Source organism: Ranitomeya variabilis, chromosome 4, assembly GCF_051348905.1.
Source record: "Ranitomeya variabilis isolate aRanVar5 chromosome 4, aRanVar5.hap1, whole genome shotgun sequence".
Classification (NCBI taxonomy): Eukaryota; Metazoa; Chordata; class Amphibia; order Anura; family Dendrobatidae; genus Ranitomeya; species Ranitomeya variabilis.
The window spans coordinates 589178403-589195726 of NC_135235.1; the positions used below are offsets into that span (position 1 = coordinate 589178403).

At 46.8% G+C, this 17324-nt stretch overlaps 1 long non-coding RNA gene across 4 annotated transcripts in view; it reads right to left on the minus strand.

The window, feature by feature from the left end:
* Positions 1 to 259: 259 nt before the first annotated feature.
* The window catches only part of LOC143765938 (uncharacterized), a 49686-nt gene continuing 32621 nt past the window's right edge, over positions 260 to 17324 (minus strand). For 3 of the 4 annotated variants that reach the window (XR_013213484.1, XR_013213485.1, XR_013213482.1), the window contains 2 exons: positions 4142 to 4238; positions 260 to 1149 (listed from right to left, as the gene is read on the minus strand). This is a non-coding gene — a long non-coding RNA (uncharacterized LOC143765938). Of the gene's footprint in view, positions 1150 to 4141; positions 4253 to 17324 lie in introns of all 4 variants that reach the window. The other variant, XR_013213483.1, reaches the window with a different exon arrangement.

The window sequence follows — 17324 nt, forward strand, 5'->3', positions numbered from 1 at the left end:
TAACCTGTGAGCCTGCTCCATACGCCCACTACCGTCTTGCCCCGTATGTAATATTTTAACTGCTATAAATGCCGCTGTTCTCCTGAATCTGACATTGTCTTTCTATTGTTTCTTGCGAAATGGCCCCCTATTCCTTCCATATTCATCTAATAATTTTAGCCAAGTGGGTGTGGTCTTTGAGAAGATTTGACACCCACTTGGCTAAAAGACTTGATTTACGTACAGGGAAGAAGGGGCCATATCTCAAGATTGGAGAGGGGCAGATAAAAAAGAAAAACAGCGCCAGATTCAGGAAAACAGTGGCATGTATGCCACGTGAAAATATATATATTTATGGCAGGTGACTGGTCCTCTGTGAATGGGGTAGTTGGCCAAGATGTCAGCTTAAAGGCCTTTTAGTGAATGTCTCTGGCCCCTTTTGCGATCTGACCATGTCTTGCACAACCCTCTGCAGTGGTCATCATTCAGCCCGGGCAGCTCATTATCATAGGGCCCTCGGGGCGATGATGAAGCTGTTTGAATGGATTATGGCAGCTCGGCTATATATTAGATTAGCCCTAAACCAGTCCCATGCCCGAGGCCTGCAAGAACTCATTTATCTCTCAGTGGGCCGACCCTTCACACAAATCTTACGTCTCCGGCCCTATCGTGCTTCTCTGTGGCTGATTGATATTGTTGCCCCCATCACATGGATAGCATCCAAACCAGAAGGATAGTCATACGCTTTACATTCATCAGTAATATTCCTTTAATTAGAGAAGATTGCTGGATTATCAAATGTTATTAGTTTTGGCCTTTCTATCAGCTTCCATATTCCATGATCATTTATTGGAATGTTTCCAGTCTGTGCCAGTGTGTCAGTCATTACTGCAGTTCTGAAATTCTGTTCATGAACAAGAGAGCCCTGGATGAACAGAACTGAAGTTGAATTTATTGCCAGCTGCAATATCTGTGCTTGTAATTTACGAGGAGCGATATCTGCAAATATCAGATCATATCTTAAATTTTCTTCTTCTTAACCTTTTCTGCAAAAGCCACAAAGAATTCTTAAAAGTGTGAGAACAAAACCGAGCTGTCGTCCTTCCATCAAATCTGAGGTTACCCTTCACACTATGATGTATCGATCCGAGGAGCTTTGAAACCAGACACCTGCAGTAGCAAGAAATAAGTATGAGGGCCGTGTTATGTGATCTACCTGGAAAAAAAGAATTATCCGAGTTCTGACAGCTCAAGATGAGACAAAGTCCTGAAATTTCTAATATGAAATGTACAAGAGAAAAATATCTGTATTTTGTGCACTTTACATTTTTTTTAAAGTATTGTTGTATGTAGAGCAATGAATTCACCTGGAAACTGTCAGCAAGCTGCTGCTGATGCATATGTCATATGTATTATATATTGTGTTCTGCCTGGAAACGTCCCCCTAAATTACTTATTATGGATTACTGATGTATAGGCAGAAATATGTCAGTTAGGACCAGTGCAGGATAAGTAATGTAATGTATGTACACAGTGACTCCACCAGCAGAATAGTGAGTGCAGCTCTGGAGTATAATACTGGATGTACAGTTGTGGCCAAAAGTATTGACACCCCTGCAATTCTGTCAGATAATACTCCGTTTCTTCCTGAAAATGATTGCAATCACAAATTCTTTGGTATTATTATCATTTAATTTGTCTTAAATGAAAAACACAAAAGAGAATGAAGAAAAAAGCAAAACATTGATCATTTCACACCAAACTCCACAAATGGGCCAGACAAAAGTATTGGCACCCTCAGCCTAATACTTGGTTGCACATCCTTTAGCCAAAATAACTGCGACCAACCGCTTCCGGTAACCATCAATGAGTTTCTTACAATGCTCTGCTGGAATTTTAGACCATTCTTCTTTGGCAAACTGCTCCAGGTCCCTGATATTTGAAGGGTGCCTTCTCCAAACTGCCATTTTTAGATCTCCCCACAGGTGTTCTATGGGATTCAGGTCTGGACTCATTGCTGGCCACCTTCGAAGTCTCCAGTGCTTTCTCTCAAACCATTTTCTAGTGCTTTTTGAAGTGTGTTTTGGGTCATTGTCCTGCTGGAAGACCCATGACCTCTGAGGGAGACCCAGTTTTCTCACGCTGGGCCCTACATTATGCTGCAAAATTTGTTGGTAGTCTTCAGACTTCATAATGCCATGCACACGGTCAAGCAGTCCAGTGCTAGAGGCAGCAAAGCAACCCCAAAACATCAGGGAACCTCCGCCATGTTTGACTGTAGGGACCGTGTTCTTTTCTTTGAATGCCTCTTTTTTTTCTCCTGTAAAATCTATGTTGATGCCTTTGCCCAAAAAGCTCTACTTTTGTCTCATCTGACCAGAGAACATACTTCCAAAACGTTTTAGGCTTTTTCAGGTAAGTTTTGGCAAACTCCAGCCTGGCTTTTTTATGTCTCAGGGTAAGAAGTGGGGTCTTCTACCATACAGTCCCTTTTCATTCAGACGCCGACGGATAGTACGGGTTGACACTGTTGTACCCTCGGACTGCAGGGCAGCTTGAACTTGTTTGGATGTTAGTCGAGGTTCTTTATCCGACATCCGCACAATCTTGCGTTGAAATCTCTTGTCAATTTTTCTTTTCCGTCCACATCTAGGGAGGTTAGCCACAGTGCCATGGGCTTTAAACTTCTTGATGACACTGCGCACGGTAGACACAGGAACATTCAGGTCTTTGGAGATGGACTTGTAGCCTTGAGATTGCTCATGCTTCTTCACAATTTGGTTTCTCAAGTCCTCAGACAGTTCTTTGGTTTTCTTTCTTTTCTCCATGCTCAATGTGGTACACACAAGGACACAGGACAGAGGTTGAGTCAACTTTAATCCATGTCAACTGGCTGCAAGTGTGATTTAGTTATTGCCAACACCTGTTAGGTGCCACAGGTAAGTTACAGGTGCTGTTAATTGTGCCAATACTTTTGTCCACCCCCTTTTTTATGTTTGGTGTGGAATTATATCCAATTTGGCTTTAGGACAGGGCCGGACTGGCCATCGGGCAGTTCTGGCAAATGCCAGAAGGGCTGGTGGCAGTAGTGGGCCACTCGAGTGTGCCTCTGTCGGCACACTCCCCCCCGTTGTCGGCACACTCCCCCCGTTGTCGGCACACTCCCGGCCCCGCATTCAACTATACCGGCGTCATAGACACCGGTACAGTTGAATGCAATGATGGAGGAGAGAGCGTCTGCTGACGCTCCCTCTCCCATCATTCCCCGCTCTGCCTGCCGCTGACACTGCGGGTGCGCGATAACGTCATATCATCGCGCACCTGCTGTGTGACCGGGCGGGCAGACTGCAGCTGCTGAGACCAGAGCCAGGAGCAGCGCGGGGCAAGTGGAAAGGTGAGTAGAGTGTTGTTTTTTTTTATTATTACATATCAATGAGTGATACTGATAACTGGATTGTGGGGCTATTGGGGGGGGGCTGTGCTGCATTACATTCTATGGGGGCTGTGTGACAAGTGGGTCTGTGTGACTTCAAATGCCAGGGCTGAATTTTAGTCCCAGTCCGGCCCTGCTTTAGGACAATTCTTTTTGTGTTTTTTCATTTAAGACAAATTAAATGAAGATAATAATAACAAATAATTTGTGTTTGCAATCATTTTCAGGAAGAAACTGAGTATTATTTGACAGAATTGCTGGGGTATGTACACAGTGTCTGCACCAGAAGAATAGTGAGTGCAGCTCTGGAGTATAATACAGGATGTAACTCGGGATCAGTACAGCATAAGTAATGTACAGTATGTACACAGTGACTCCACCAGCAGGATAGTGAGTGCAGCTCTGGAGTATAATTCAGGATGTAACTCAGGATCAGTAATGTAATGTATGTACACAGTGACTCCACCAGCAGAATAGTGAGTGCAGCTCTGGAGTATAATACAGGGTGTAACTCAGGATCAGTACATGATAGATATTGTAATGTATGTGCACAGTGACTCCACCAGCAGACTAGTGAGTGCAGCTCTGGAGTATTAATACAGGTACAGGATAATTAATGTAATGTATGTGTGAGGGGCAGAGCCAGGGCCATATTCATGGCAGAGTATATCTGGTTAAGCGCGCCCTGGCCTCCTGTCACATTTATACAATGTCCCTTTGCTTGCATACCTTCTGCTGCACCCTCTGCAATGTCAGGGTCCCATCGGGGCTGCTGAAGTTCGGCTGCTGGTGTTGTTGAGCACAAAGAGACAGAGTCCATTTCAAACTGTAAATGAAGAACTTTACCTGGTTTTAATCACAGCACATCCATATCAATTAGTGCATCAACACAGAGTACGGAATCATTCACATCTGTAACTTTCCCTGTGTCTTCACTTATTCCTTTCAGGGGTTCCCCGGGTCATACCAAACCATTCGGTACTGCAGCATCCTCCATGTCTAGCATGACTACTCTTAGGAATTCCCTCATCTGTTTTGCCCCAGACAGAAGGGCATCTGCCCACGAAGAAAGCTGCCACATTTTGGAGCGACCTGTGTTTTTTTATCCTGCTGCAATTCTTAGGCAGTAACTATCTGACCCACTGGCACTGGATTGCTGGGCCCTCTTCTCCAAATGTTGCGGTCCTGCTGCACTGATCTGGGCTCATAAGCCCTTTGGGGTGCCTGGGGCTCTCTGGTCCCTTTGAGCTGTATCAGCTCCCTGTCTTCCCTGAACTAGAATCAGGAAATGCTCCTGCTTTACCCACAGCTAGCTCCTCCCATAGTTAACTATGTTGTTTTAAGAGACCCTATCTAGTGGCCAAACTTCAATACTACACTGTCCCCATCATACATAACAAGACACACACAGTGAATATACATAGCAATATAGCGGAACACAACAGCAATTACAATGATTTAAAATGTCCACATATTATAAGGAGAACCGGTTCAGTTCTTAAAGGAGTAGGGGTGAACACCAGTCCTTAGAGCCCCTTACATTCCCCTTTCCCTTTGAGATGGTCGTCCCCAACCATGTCACATGAAAATTTTATTTTTTACATATAATACTCCACGCAGGGAGGTAAACGGTTAAACAAGGTAGTATTAAACACTTTCAATGTACTGAGAGGGGGGTAATGAGGCAGAAGGTACAACAAAGGTTCCATAATATCAGTCCGTGGTGGATAAGTAGCAGAGAGAAGTGAAGCCCATGGCATCACCGGGGCTGGACAGAACCTGGCAGACGTTAGCGGGTGAGTAAGGGTAAAGTTCTCAATAAGTCACTTGGTTTCTTTTAGGCAGCATGTGCGTGTTATACGGTGGCCCGAAACATGGAGTTACTTGAGCAGTAGGGGCCAACGAGTGGAAAATGGTTCTCCTATAATAATCATTTTAGGGAGCCGCTGAGACAATGTAGCGCGGTCCTGCGCTGTTATGGTGCTCAGAGGACGAAGCACCTAAATTCCCCTGCTACATGCTATGTCTTCCTGCCAAGTCTCTTTTCCTCAACAAAGTCTGTTTTGCCTTTAATAAAATATAGGGGCGCGGCACACAGTCCTACAGTTGTTTACACCATTCATTGTTTTACATGACCTGTCCGTCAGGTCCTTGGAGGAGGTTTACCCCCTTCCTTTGTCCATGGCACTGCCCTTTCTTTACATGTGCACTGCCTGTAACCGGAGTACAGTCTGTTGCTGCAGCCACACACAGTCCATGACACAGTTCCAGAGCAAATTCCTGCTTCCCAGCAGAAAAGGCGCAACAAAACATTAACAAGGAAAAAGTTCACTCCTGGCAGTAGTGGCCTCATTACACCCAATTCTGGGGGGTGCTTCAGGGCTCCTATGCCCACTGGGACGTGAAACAGTCCCGTGCAAATGGATAGTACAATAAGCACAACTATTAGCAAGGGAGTGATATCTTTTAAACGACATCCACTTATCAGCGGCACTTATCCTGTGCTGCTCTACTCCACATCAGGCTTTGTGCCCGTACTCCAGTAAACGACCCTGTACTGCAGGTGTCGTGTCCTCCTGCCGCCGCAATGACATGAGAGGGGCATAACTTGGTCGTTTATTGACCAGGGAACAGGGGTCCAATTGCACCTGTTCCAGGCCCACATATAACTTCAGGTGACAACGTGATGGGCTGGGGCAGGGCGTTGCTGAACACTGACCGGCATTCTGGGACTTTCGACCGAGGTTCACTCACTACCATCTGCCCATTGTCCGGCTCCTGTCGCTCCACCATCCCGGCCACGACTGCTCCGCAACCACCAGATCCCTCTGCCACGGCAGCTGCGCACTCTGGCTCAGACTACTTTTCCGGCATGGGCTTCTCCAGGGCAACTTTTTCTGATTCACTGGCTTTCTCCTGTTCCAGGTTATGTTGCTCGGGTTCCCGCAACCATCGGCACCACTCCTGTGGTACGTGATGGTGTACCCAGTTGCACATGAGATTTTCTTCTAGGCTTCACCCGTTCCAAGGTGGGGTCGCTTCCGGCCGCTCCACCCATTTCTTTGCAATCAGTGGTAAGGGGCCAGGTCTTCTCTTTTTCAGACACACCTACCAGGGACAGACACCATGCTTAGTCTGCCGACTCTGCCAGGCAATCTTTCGTGCCACTTCCAAGTCAGAATGCCCAGAAGGGGTGGGATCAAAGTGGTTGTTCTCCATTTTGGCACCATTTTCCACCATCTTTGGGGTCGCCATCTTGGTCATCACAGAGTCAATCACGTCCAGTACATTAGTCACATCAACAGTTTCTTCATGTTTCTTATAAACATCCAGAACATCAATTTCTTCATTTCTTATGGCATCCAGAATATCCATTTCTTCATTTTTCACCGCATCCCTGCTTTGCAAGGCTGCGACATCCTGCCGACTACGCCAAGTGTGAGGGGCAGAGCCAGGGCCGTAGTCGTGGCAGAGCATATCTGGTTAATCGCGCCCTGGCCTCCTGTCACATATAAACAATGTCCTTTTGCTTGCATGTGCAGCGCCCCAGAGTCCTGGTCGTTGCAGTAATGTCATTCTCCCACCAGTGGGAGTGATATTACGTCCGAAGGTAATAAAGGAGTCCATCCTTCCAGGTATCACCAAACATACACCACACTTCACACTCCAGTCCACTAGGGGGAGCCATGCTCCTATCTAGTAGGGCACTCCTCACAGTAGAGTAAAACTGGTGGTTTGGATAGGAAGTTAGAGAGACGCTGGCTGGGCTTTGCCCAGACAACACCTGTCAGGCAGACAGGGGGAGAAGGAGAAACATCTGAGCTGCAGACAGAGGGTCCCTGTCAGGGGTGGGATCCTGACAGAGGCCTAGCAGGATAGAAAGCTACGGAGCTGCGCCTGCCCCACGTGCGGCAGCATCCTAAGAAAGGACATGAAAAGAACTGTGTTGTAAAGAGTGAGAAACGAGATCATGGCACTAGGAGAAAACACCGGGAAGAGTTCTGCCCTGAGACAGGCAGCCTCTTTCTGAGGCGCGTAGCCGGTGGCCGGAACACCGAGGGAGTAATTGACTACGCATTACTTCAGAGACCGGCAGGACAGTCAATTCCAAGTTGGCTGCCCGACCTTAATACCTAAGAAGACACGGTGGCATATTGTGGGGGTCGGGGTGTCTCTAGGGTCCCTATAAACAAGCCTCAGACCATCCCAGTCATACGGGTTTGTCCTATCCACACCATCTGGGGGACAGAGAGGAAGAAACAACATCTAGAACATCCACGAGAGTTGTGAGGACCTTACCGAGTTGCTCAGCAGGGAGGTACTACAACACACAGGCGCTAGTAGGAAGGCTACTGATTTCCACCTGGATAAGGGGACTCTGGATTTGCCTTCGGACCGGCCGGACTCTACCTACCCTGTGGTCTGTACCCTGGACTGTGGATGCTGAAGCTTCCAGTAAAAGGTAAAGAGACTGCAACCTTTTGTCCTCGCTATTCGCCACACCTTATATTGTCCACCATCACCACCTACACTTCTGGGAAGCCCTGGGGATACACTTCACCTGTGGGAAGGTATACCATCTAGCTGCCATACCATCACCCCAGCGGACCCCTAAGCAGCGTCGGTCACTCTGACCGAATACCACAGGTGGCGTCACGAACACCGTACAAACTATCCCTTTTATTGGGCGCCCCTCAAAGGGCCACGAACCGGGTCGGGCCACCGTGACATCCCCCGAACCGAAGGACCCGGTGCCGAGTACCCCATTGCCCTTGCGCGTGGGGGCGCTCCAACTTTGGCGTCACTAACAGGATCTACTTAAGCCTGAAAAATCGGGTCATGTGTGCCTAAGAACTGTGCCAAACTGTATTGGAATTGTGATTTGCTTAAGGACTGTGTATTGCAAAAGACCGCCAAAATTCCCGCCAAAACCGCCGCCATTACAGCGCCACGAGGAGCGCAGGAGAAGAAGAAGGGCGTGCCATGGGAGGAGACCACCACAGCGGAACCGAAAGTGACGACCGCCCCCTCCAACTACTTCTGCGAGATGATGACGTGCCCGGGAGCCAAGAAGGAGCTCCACCCCCAGAAAATGGAGGAGCAGCGTGTGTGTGCTATCGTAGACCTAGGAGCAGGGATGGCGACCAGCGGGTACCTGAAAGACGAAGTGACCCAGGACCATCTCAGCCGACCGGAGACTAATCCGAACTTATCGCTGCTGGAGGAGTCGGACCCCTGGGATCCGTCGGAGGAGGAGCTGAATCCCCAACTCCCGAATGCGGAGCCGACCGCAACGAAGAAATGGAAGTCAGAGCTGTGCAAGAAAATCGCGTTGGAAGAACTGTGGTCCGAGCCTCCGCCGATTCCGGTGTCCTCGTCAGCGGAGCAGATCGACACCGGTGAAATCACATCAGACGCAGGTATTGAAAGCGCCCCTGCCCCACCGACCGATCCTGCTCCAGTGGCCGCTTCCCGCCCCGCTTGTGACCAGTCACCCGCTGCGGAGCTAGTCTTGACCGCTCTCGGCACAATGGAAGGGATACTGCCCCCGTTACCGACGTCCCTGGGTAAACCACTGGAAGTGAGCTCAGAAGGGGTGATCTTCAAGTGGGATGCCCCAAGAACCAAGTTGGACGGATCCAAACAGGAGGGGACCTATATTGCTGTGCTCACCTGGGAGCAGTATAAACAATGCCTAATTTCACACTGGAAACACCGAAAAGGAACCAGAACAAAATGACCAACCTAAAGTACAGATGCCTAAGACCAAACGCGGTAATAAGAACTCGGCGAAACAAGGAACGGTAGTAGCCTTTCACCCGAAAAGGGGTTGGGGCTTTATACAGGAGCCGGGACTACCGACCGAAGTCTTTGTTACCAGCTACAACGTGGAGGCCCAGTTCTGCGACGGACACCATAAACGAAACTTGAATAGAGGAGATCATGTGACCTACACCCGCCATTGGAGTGAGCAAGGTTGGTATGCTAAGAATGTTAAGCGATGCGAGCCTACAGTAGCGCCACCTGCTGTCCTGACTAAGACTAATTCTGAACTGACAAATTCTAACACTGCCACCACTGTGTGCATCATTTCTACTACTGAGCCTGTCACTAAAACTGACATTCAAATCCAGACTCCTAGTGACTTGACCGCACCTGAGAGACGAACCAACGACATTGACACCGCATCAGGTGAGAACACGGAACCGAAGCTTCCCCGGTCAGGAAGTGTTCATTACCGACTGATGTCTTGCAATCTACTATGAGAATAAACCTCGGAAACCTGAAATTGCAAATAGTTAAACTGTTCCTCTTTGCTGCTTAAACCTGTCTAGGGTAACTTCTTAAAGGGATCCCTTTGTTTACCCGGGATCTCTAATGTTTCAAGTTTTACAGAAGTTCATCATTGTTTTAAAGAACATTGGAATCATGGACGGTGAATGGTTCACAAACTGTTGCTGTAAATAGTTTGCACCTTCTTAAAGGTGCTCTCTACTGGTTTTACATAAGAGGCTTTTACAGAGACTGCCTCTTAACAGAAACTGCTGTTCATTATGCTGTGAAACTAACTGCTTTGCCTTACAGACCTGAAGAAAACCCGTTGGTGCGGCAGAATTCCGGGTCAGGATTACATGTCTTGTAGCCCACCCAAGCCCAACGTTTGGGGGTTCGTAACGGGTCCCTCATCTCCAATCACGTCATGTTGCCTTTAAGTAAACTTGCATATTGCTGGTGTGATTATTTTGCACTACCTCGAAAAGACTTGGGTTTCCCCTTAAAGGGAATGTTTATTTGTTGCACTTTGCTTTGAATAGTTAAATAGTAATAATGTTTATACATAGCTGATAGTATGTAGCTAGGAATAGGAAATGTTAATAAATAAAAATTGAAGTAAACTGAAGAAAAATGCAGTTAGCCCGTAGGGATAGATAGATAGTCCTGCATGTAGAAGAATTGAGAAAAAGGAAAAATGTTAATTTATACTTTGAAGTTTAATAGTATACCCTTAGAGGGTACTTGCACTTAAAGAAAGAGAAATACTGTTTTATACTTGCACTTAGTAGATAACATACCTGTATGGGTAATGGTTGTTCATAGCTAGTTAATAATTGTTATTTAAAGTCATACGCACAAAGTAAATGTTTTTTTTTGCAACGTTCAAGTGTTCTCACCTCCCATAAAGGGAAGCATTGTTATATTTACTTGTTTACAGCATTCCAAAAATTTTGTATGTCTTTTTGCTGATGTATTGTTGTTTTCTTTTCCCAGCCCGGGAGTGCTGGACTTAACGGAGGGGGGAAGTGCAGCGCCCCAGAGTCCTGGTCGTTGCAGTAATGTCATTCTCCCACCAGGGGGAGTGATATTACGTCCGAAGGTAAGAAAGGAGTCCATCCTTCCAGGTATCACCAAACATACACCACACTTCACACTCCAATCCACTAGGGGGAGCCATGCTCCTATCTAGTAGGGCACTCTTCACAGAAGGGTAAAACTGGTGGTTTGGATAGGAAGTTAGAGAGACGCTGGCTGGGCTTTGCCCAGACAATGCCTGTCAGGCAGACAGGGGGAGAAGGAGGAACATTTGAGCTGCAGACAGAGGGTCCCTGTCAGGGGTGGGATCCTGACAGAGGCCTAGCAGGATAGAAAGCTACGGAGCTGCACCTGCCCCACGTGCAGCAGCATCCTAAGAAAGGACACGAAGAGAACTGTGTTGTAAAGAGTGAGAAACGAGATCACGGCACTAGGAGAAAACACCGGGAGGAGTTCTGCCCCGAGACAGGCAGCCTCCTTCTGAGGCGCGTAGCCAGTGGCCGGAACACCGAGGGAGTAATTGACTCTACACATTACTTCAGAGCCCGGCAGGACAGTCAATTCCAAGTTGGCTGCCCGACCTTAATTCCTAAGAAGACACGGTGGCAAATTGTGGGGGTCGGGGCGTCTCTAGGGTCCCTATAAACAAGTCTCAGGCCATACCAGTCATACGGGTTTGTCCTATCCACACCATCTGGGGGACAGAGAGGAAGAAACAACATCTAGAACATCCACGAGAGTTGTGAGGACCTTACCGAGTTGCTCAGCAGGGAGGTACTACAACACACAGGCGCTAGTAGGAATGCTACTGAATTCCACCTGGATAAGGGGACTCTGGATTTGCCTTCTGACCAGACTCTACCTACCCTGTGGTCTGTACCCTGGACTGTGGATGCTGCAGCTTCCAGTAAAAGGTAAAGAGACTGCAACCTTGTGTCCTCGTTATTCACCGCGCCTTATATCGTCCACCATCACCACCTACACTTCTGGGAAGCCCTGGGGATACACTTCACCTGTGGGAAGGTATACCATCTAGCTGCCATACCATCACCCCAGCGGACCCCTAAGCAGCGTCGGTCACTCTGACCGAATACCACAGGTGGCGTCACGAACACCGTACAAACTATCCCTTTTATTGGGCGCCCCTCAAAGGGCCACGGACCGGGTCGGGCCACCGTGACATCCCCCGAACCGAAGGACCCGGTGCCGAGTACCCCATTGCCCTTACGCGTGGGGGCGCTCCACATACCTTCTGCTGCACCCTTTGCACCTTCAGGGTCCTATCGGGGCTGCTGAAGTTCGGCTGCTGGTGTTGTTGAGCACAAATAGACAGAGTCCATTTCAATCGCAGCACATCCACATCAGTTACAACATCAACACAAAGCATGGCATCATTCGCATCTGTTACTTTTCCTGTGTCTTCACTTATTCATTCCAGGGGTTCCCCAGGTCATACCAAACCATTCGGTACTGCAGCGTCTTCCCTGTCCAGCATGACTACTCTTAGGAATTCCTCTGTTTTGCCCCAGACAGAAGGGCATCTGCCCACGTAAAAAGCTGCCACATTTTGGAGCGACCTGCGTCTTTATCCTGCTGCAATTCTTAGGCTGTAACTATCTGACCCACTGGCACTGGACGGCTGAGCCCTCTTCTCGAAATGTTGCGGTGCTGCTGCATTGTCCCGGGCTCTTAAGCCGTTTGGGATGCCTGGGGCTCCCTGGACCCTCTGAGCTGTACCAGCTCCCTGTCTTCCCTGAACTAGAATCAGGAAATGCTCCTGCTTTACTCACAGATAGGTCCTCCCATAGTTAACTATATATAGTTTTAAGAGACCCTATCTAGTGGCCAAACTTCAATTCTACACTGACCCTATCATACATAACGACACAGTGGATATACATAGCAATATACCGGAACACAACAGCAATTATAATGATATAAAATATCCACATATTTTGAGGAGAATCGATTCTTAAAGGGGTAGGGGCGATCACCAGTCCGTAGAGCCCATTACATATGTACACAGTGACTCCACCAGCAGAATAGTAAGTGCGGCTCTGGAGTATAATACAGGATGTAACTCAGGATCAGTAAAGGATAAGTATTGTAATATACAGTATGTAACACAGTGACTGCACCAGCAGAATAGTGAGTGCAGCTCTTGAGTATTAATATAGGATGTAACTCAGGATCAGTGCAGGATAAGTAATATAATGTATGTATGCAGCGCCCCCAGGGGCCGTGGGGTACTCAGTACCGGGTCCGGTCGGCTCGAAGGGGAATGTCACGGTGGCTGACCCGGTCCGTGGCCCTGGGACGTCCGTATAAGTGGGAAAGGTCTTTAAAGGGATAAAGTTTATGTTCATGACGCCACCTGTGGTATTCGGTCAGGGTGACCGACGCTGCTTTAAGGGGTCCACTGGGGTGATGTTATGGCAGCTAGATGGTATACCTTCCGACAGGTGAAGTGTATCCCCAGGGCTTCACAGTGTGTAGATGGTAGAATGGTTAGAGGCGCAGTGAAGAACGAGGACACAAGGTTGCAGTCTCTTTACCTTTTACTGAAGACTTCAGCATCCACAGTCCAGAGCACCAGATCACAGGGCAGGCAGAGTGCAGCCAGTTTGGAGGCAAGTCCAGAGTCCCCTTGTCCAGGTGGAAATCAGTAGCCTTCCCTTGCACTGCAGTGGTGTAGCCCCTTACTGCCTATGGCTTCACATAAGGGTCTCACAGATGTGGTGTTTCTCTCTCTCTCTGTCCCCCGTATTGGATAGGACAAAACCCGTATGACTGGTGACTTGAGCCTGTTTATAGGGTCTCTTAGATAACCCAGCTCTGTGGGGTGTCACCGTGCCTCCTGCGTGTATATGCGGACAGGTAACCTGCAATTAGCTGTCCTGCCGGTCTCTGAAATAAGGCGTAGAGGTCCTTACTCCCTCTGTGTTCTGGCTACCGGTGTTCTGCGCCTCAGAAGGAGACAGCTTGAGTGGGGCTGGTCCCCTTCTGGTATCCTCTCCTTTGCTTCGACTTCCTTCACGCTCGCTGCAATACAATTCTGAGTGAGCACAGCTCTGGAGTATAATACAGGATGTAACTCAGGATCAGTACAGGATAAGAAATGTAATGCACGTACACAGTGACTCCACCAGCAGAATAGTGAGTGCAGCTCTGGAGTATAATACAGGATGTAACTCAGGATCAGTTCAGGATAAGTAATGTAATGTATGTACTCAGTGACTCCACCAGCAGAATAGTGAGCACAGCTCTGGAGTATAATGCAGGATGTAACTCAGGATCAGTTCAGGATAAGTAATGTAATGTATGTACACAGTGACTCCACCAGCAGAATAGTGAGCACAGCTCTGGAGTATAATACAGGATGTAACTCAGGATCAGTGCAGGATAAGTAATGTAATGTATGTACACAGTGACTGCACCAGCAGAATAGTGAGTGCAGCTCTGGAGTATAATACAGGATGTAACTCAGGATCAGTACAGGATAAGTAATGTAATGTATGTACACAGTGACTGCACCAGCAGAATAGTGAGTGCAGCTCTGGGGTATAATACAGGATGTAACTCAGGGTCAGTACAGGATATGTAATGTATGTACACAGTGACTGCACCAGCAGAATAGTGAGCACAGCTCTGGAGTATAATACAGGATGTAACTCAGGATCAGTGCAGGATAAGTAATGTAATGTATGTACTCAGTGACTCCACCAGCAGAATAGTGAGTGCAGCTCTGGAGTATAATACAGGATGTAACTCAGGATCAGTACAGGATAAGTAATATAATGTATGTATACAGTGACTGCACCAGCAGAATAGTGAGTTCAGCTCTGTAGTATAATACTGCTCATTCTCCAGAGCTGTAAGTATTCATTAATTTTGTCAGCCCGATATCAGTAATTCAGCCAAAACAAGTAGTGCTGTGAACTCTCTAGCAACTCTTGTAGTATTGGACGCCGCACCCTTCTTTCTATGAAAAAGATTGTATTTGGATATTTGGGTCAGTGTGGTGCAGGAAAAGGCGAGCATTGTTATCATGGTAGTAAAGCTTTGTATCATTGATCAGTTCTGACAGCACAAACACTTGGTATTAGTTTCTGAGTCATTTTAAAAACAATGGAGGGACGTAGTCGTTGTCTTTCCCCCCAGTTTTGTCGCTTTCTGCTCCTTTTTTGTTAGAGATTTCCATCTTATTTATTCTTGAATTATATGTGTTGTATGATTTTAACAGTGTGACATTTATATTTGCGTAAATTTGGCGCAATTTCACTCCAGGCACGTATGGGATAAAATTATTACTTTTCGTATTTGCAAACAGAAACTTTAATTTGATAGGCAATTCAGGAAATTTGTGATTTATCATGCCCATTTTTATGCAAATTGTGCTGGTAATATATAAAAAAGTGTTGTTTACATCCATATCATTGGCCCCTACAGGGTTACTAACGCTTTAAATTCTCCAGTGACTTCCATACCTCCTGGCCATACACAGCACATGAAGTCCAAGACAGGTCAACACCACCAGGTACCCCCAGGAGAGAGACTCCGCCACAGGTTATGTCTGCTGCATTAGAGTATAGCTAAGGAGCTTTGGAGCCTTTATAGTGGACGATCCCCTTTAATTACCATCCTAATTGTTTCCTAGGCTGGATGGGGTGTCCAAACTAATGAAAACTGACTGAAACACAATTTTAAAAATATTTCAATTTCACCCCTCCTTCACCTCCTGAAAAAAATGGGACGCCTAAGCTGATGAGCTTCTACTATCTGCCCCGGGCTGAGGCAACCATATTGCTCAGCAATGCATTGTGTGACCTGAGGCAACGGCAGAGGTTCCTATCATTCCATATCTCTCAGATGACGTCAGAACTGTGCGGCAGGTTCTAAGTAAACCCCCGGGACTGTTGGCTTCAGCTGACAGACATGCTGGTGTGGTTTGACCGGACTGTCCTGACAATGTGACATAATGACCCAAGGTGGAGAGCTAGAAGTGGACTTGTCCTCCTAATGGTCCTACAATGGCTAGTTCCCATGTCTTAAAGGATAAGTAGAGACAAGTGTGTAGGGGGGGAGTGTTTAGCCCTCTAGTGCTGAAGGGGTTAAGTCAGTACAAAGTACTACAAAACTACTTGCTCAGGGTAGGAAGTGCTAAAATCCAGGGCTTGGGGCAGTGGTTTAGCTATGGGGGTGCAGACATTGCAGATAGACCCAGACACCAATGCCAGAATGGCCCAAAGGGCAACAACATGGGACAACCCTCCAACATCCTTTGTGTTTAAATTCCTCCCAATTTTCTGCTTGCTCTCAATAAATAAAGGAATTCTTCTTTCACATCGTAAAATTTAAAACCGCGTTAGGCTGTGTTCACACGTTACTTTTTGCTGTGTTATTTCTTCTGCATCCAAAACTGGTCCCTTGACAGTAAAAATGCTGCTTACAAAAAGCAGGTTTTGCTGCGCTTTTTTTTTGCGTGCGTTTTTACTGCATTTTTTCATTTTTTTTTTACTCTGCTTTGGATGCAGATTATATGTGTTATTTGCCTACACTAAATGTTTAATAAAACTAGCTTCATTCACGTTCTGCGTTTTTTGCACTTTCTCATTGCTTTTCATAGTTAAAAATGCTGAAAGAATTGAAGAATGTTGCGGTTATCAAAAAACAAAGCAGTTTTCCAATTCAGCCAGGAAAAAAACAGTGTGTGCAGGAAATTTGTGAAACCTCATAGCTTTTGCTGGTACTGTAAAACACAACTTTCAATTTGCATTTAAAAACCACTGCAAAAACGCAACGTGTGCACATGACCAGGGTATCAGAGCTTAGAACGTCTCCCTACTTTCTCAGGCTCGTGATTCACAGATCTGCCTGCTTATTTATTGCTCCATAATGGGGCAGATGTCATTCAAGAGTCACTTGGCTGCAACTTTTTTCCTTTCTCACCTTAGTGCAAAATAGACATGGATGTGGCACAGAAAAAGTCCACAAGTATTAGGCCAAAAGAAAGAAGACTCCCATAGGGGTGGGATGATTTTTATGCTTTGATCAATACAAGTTAACTAAGTAACCTATGTTATTTGTTTATTTTTTACAGGGTATTTTCTCACTTTATTTACATCTTAGATTATGTCTGTTAAACTGCCACAGTGTGAATATGCACCAATGCATTGCACTTAAACCAGCATATGAACCAGCTCAATTTTTTTGTTTTAGGTTTTGCTTTAGTTTTTTGCACTTTGTAGAAACTGCAGCGTGGCTCTCCATTTTTGGGCTGTTCACTTTGTATGTAGCTTTCCATGGGCAGGTGTTTTTTGAACAGTTGGGACCTGGTCTTCCTCTGCCCATGCTGATTGGGGTACACCTTGTTCTGAAGTCAATAGCCTTTTCATACGTTGTAGATAGCTGTCGGCCAAGACAGCTATCTCTCCCGTCTCCCCCATACACAGAAAAACTTGGTTTGGATGAGTGCTCCTATGTTCTCTGAGAGAACCGGTGCAAGATTCCTCTGGCAACAGCTGATCTCTCCACTAAACAAATGGTTTGGTTGTTGAAAGTCAAAAGGCTAGATCCTTTCTTCTCCAACATCAACTATCGG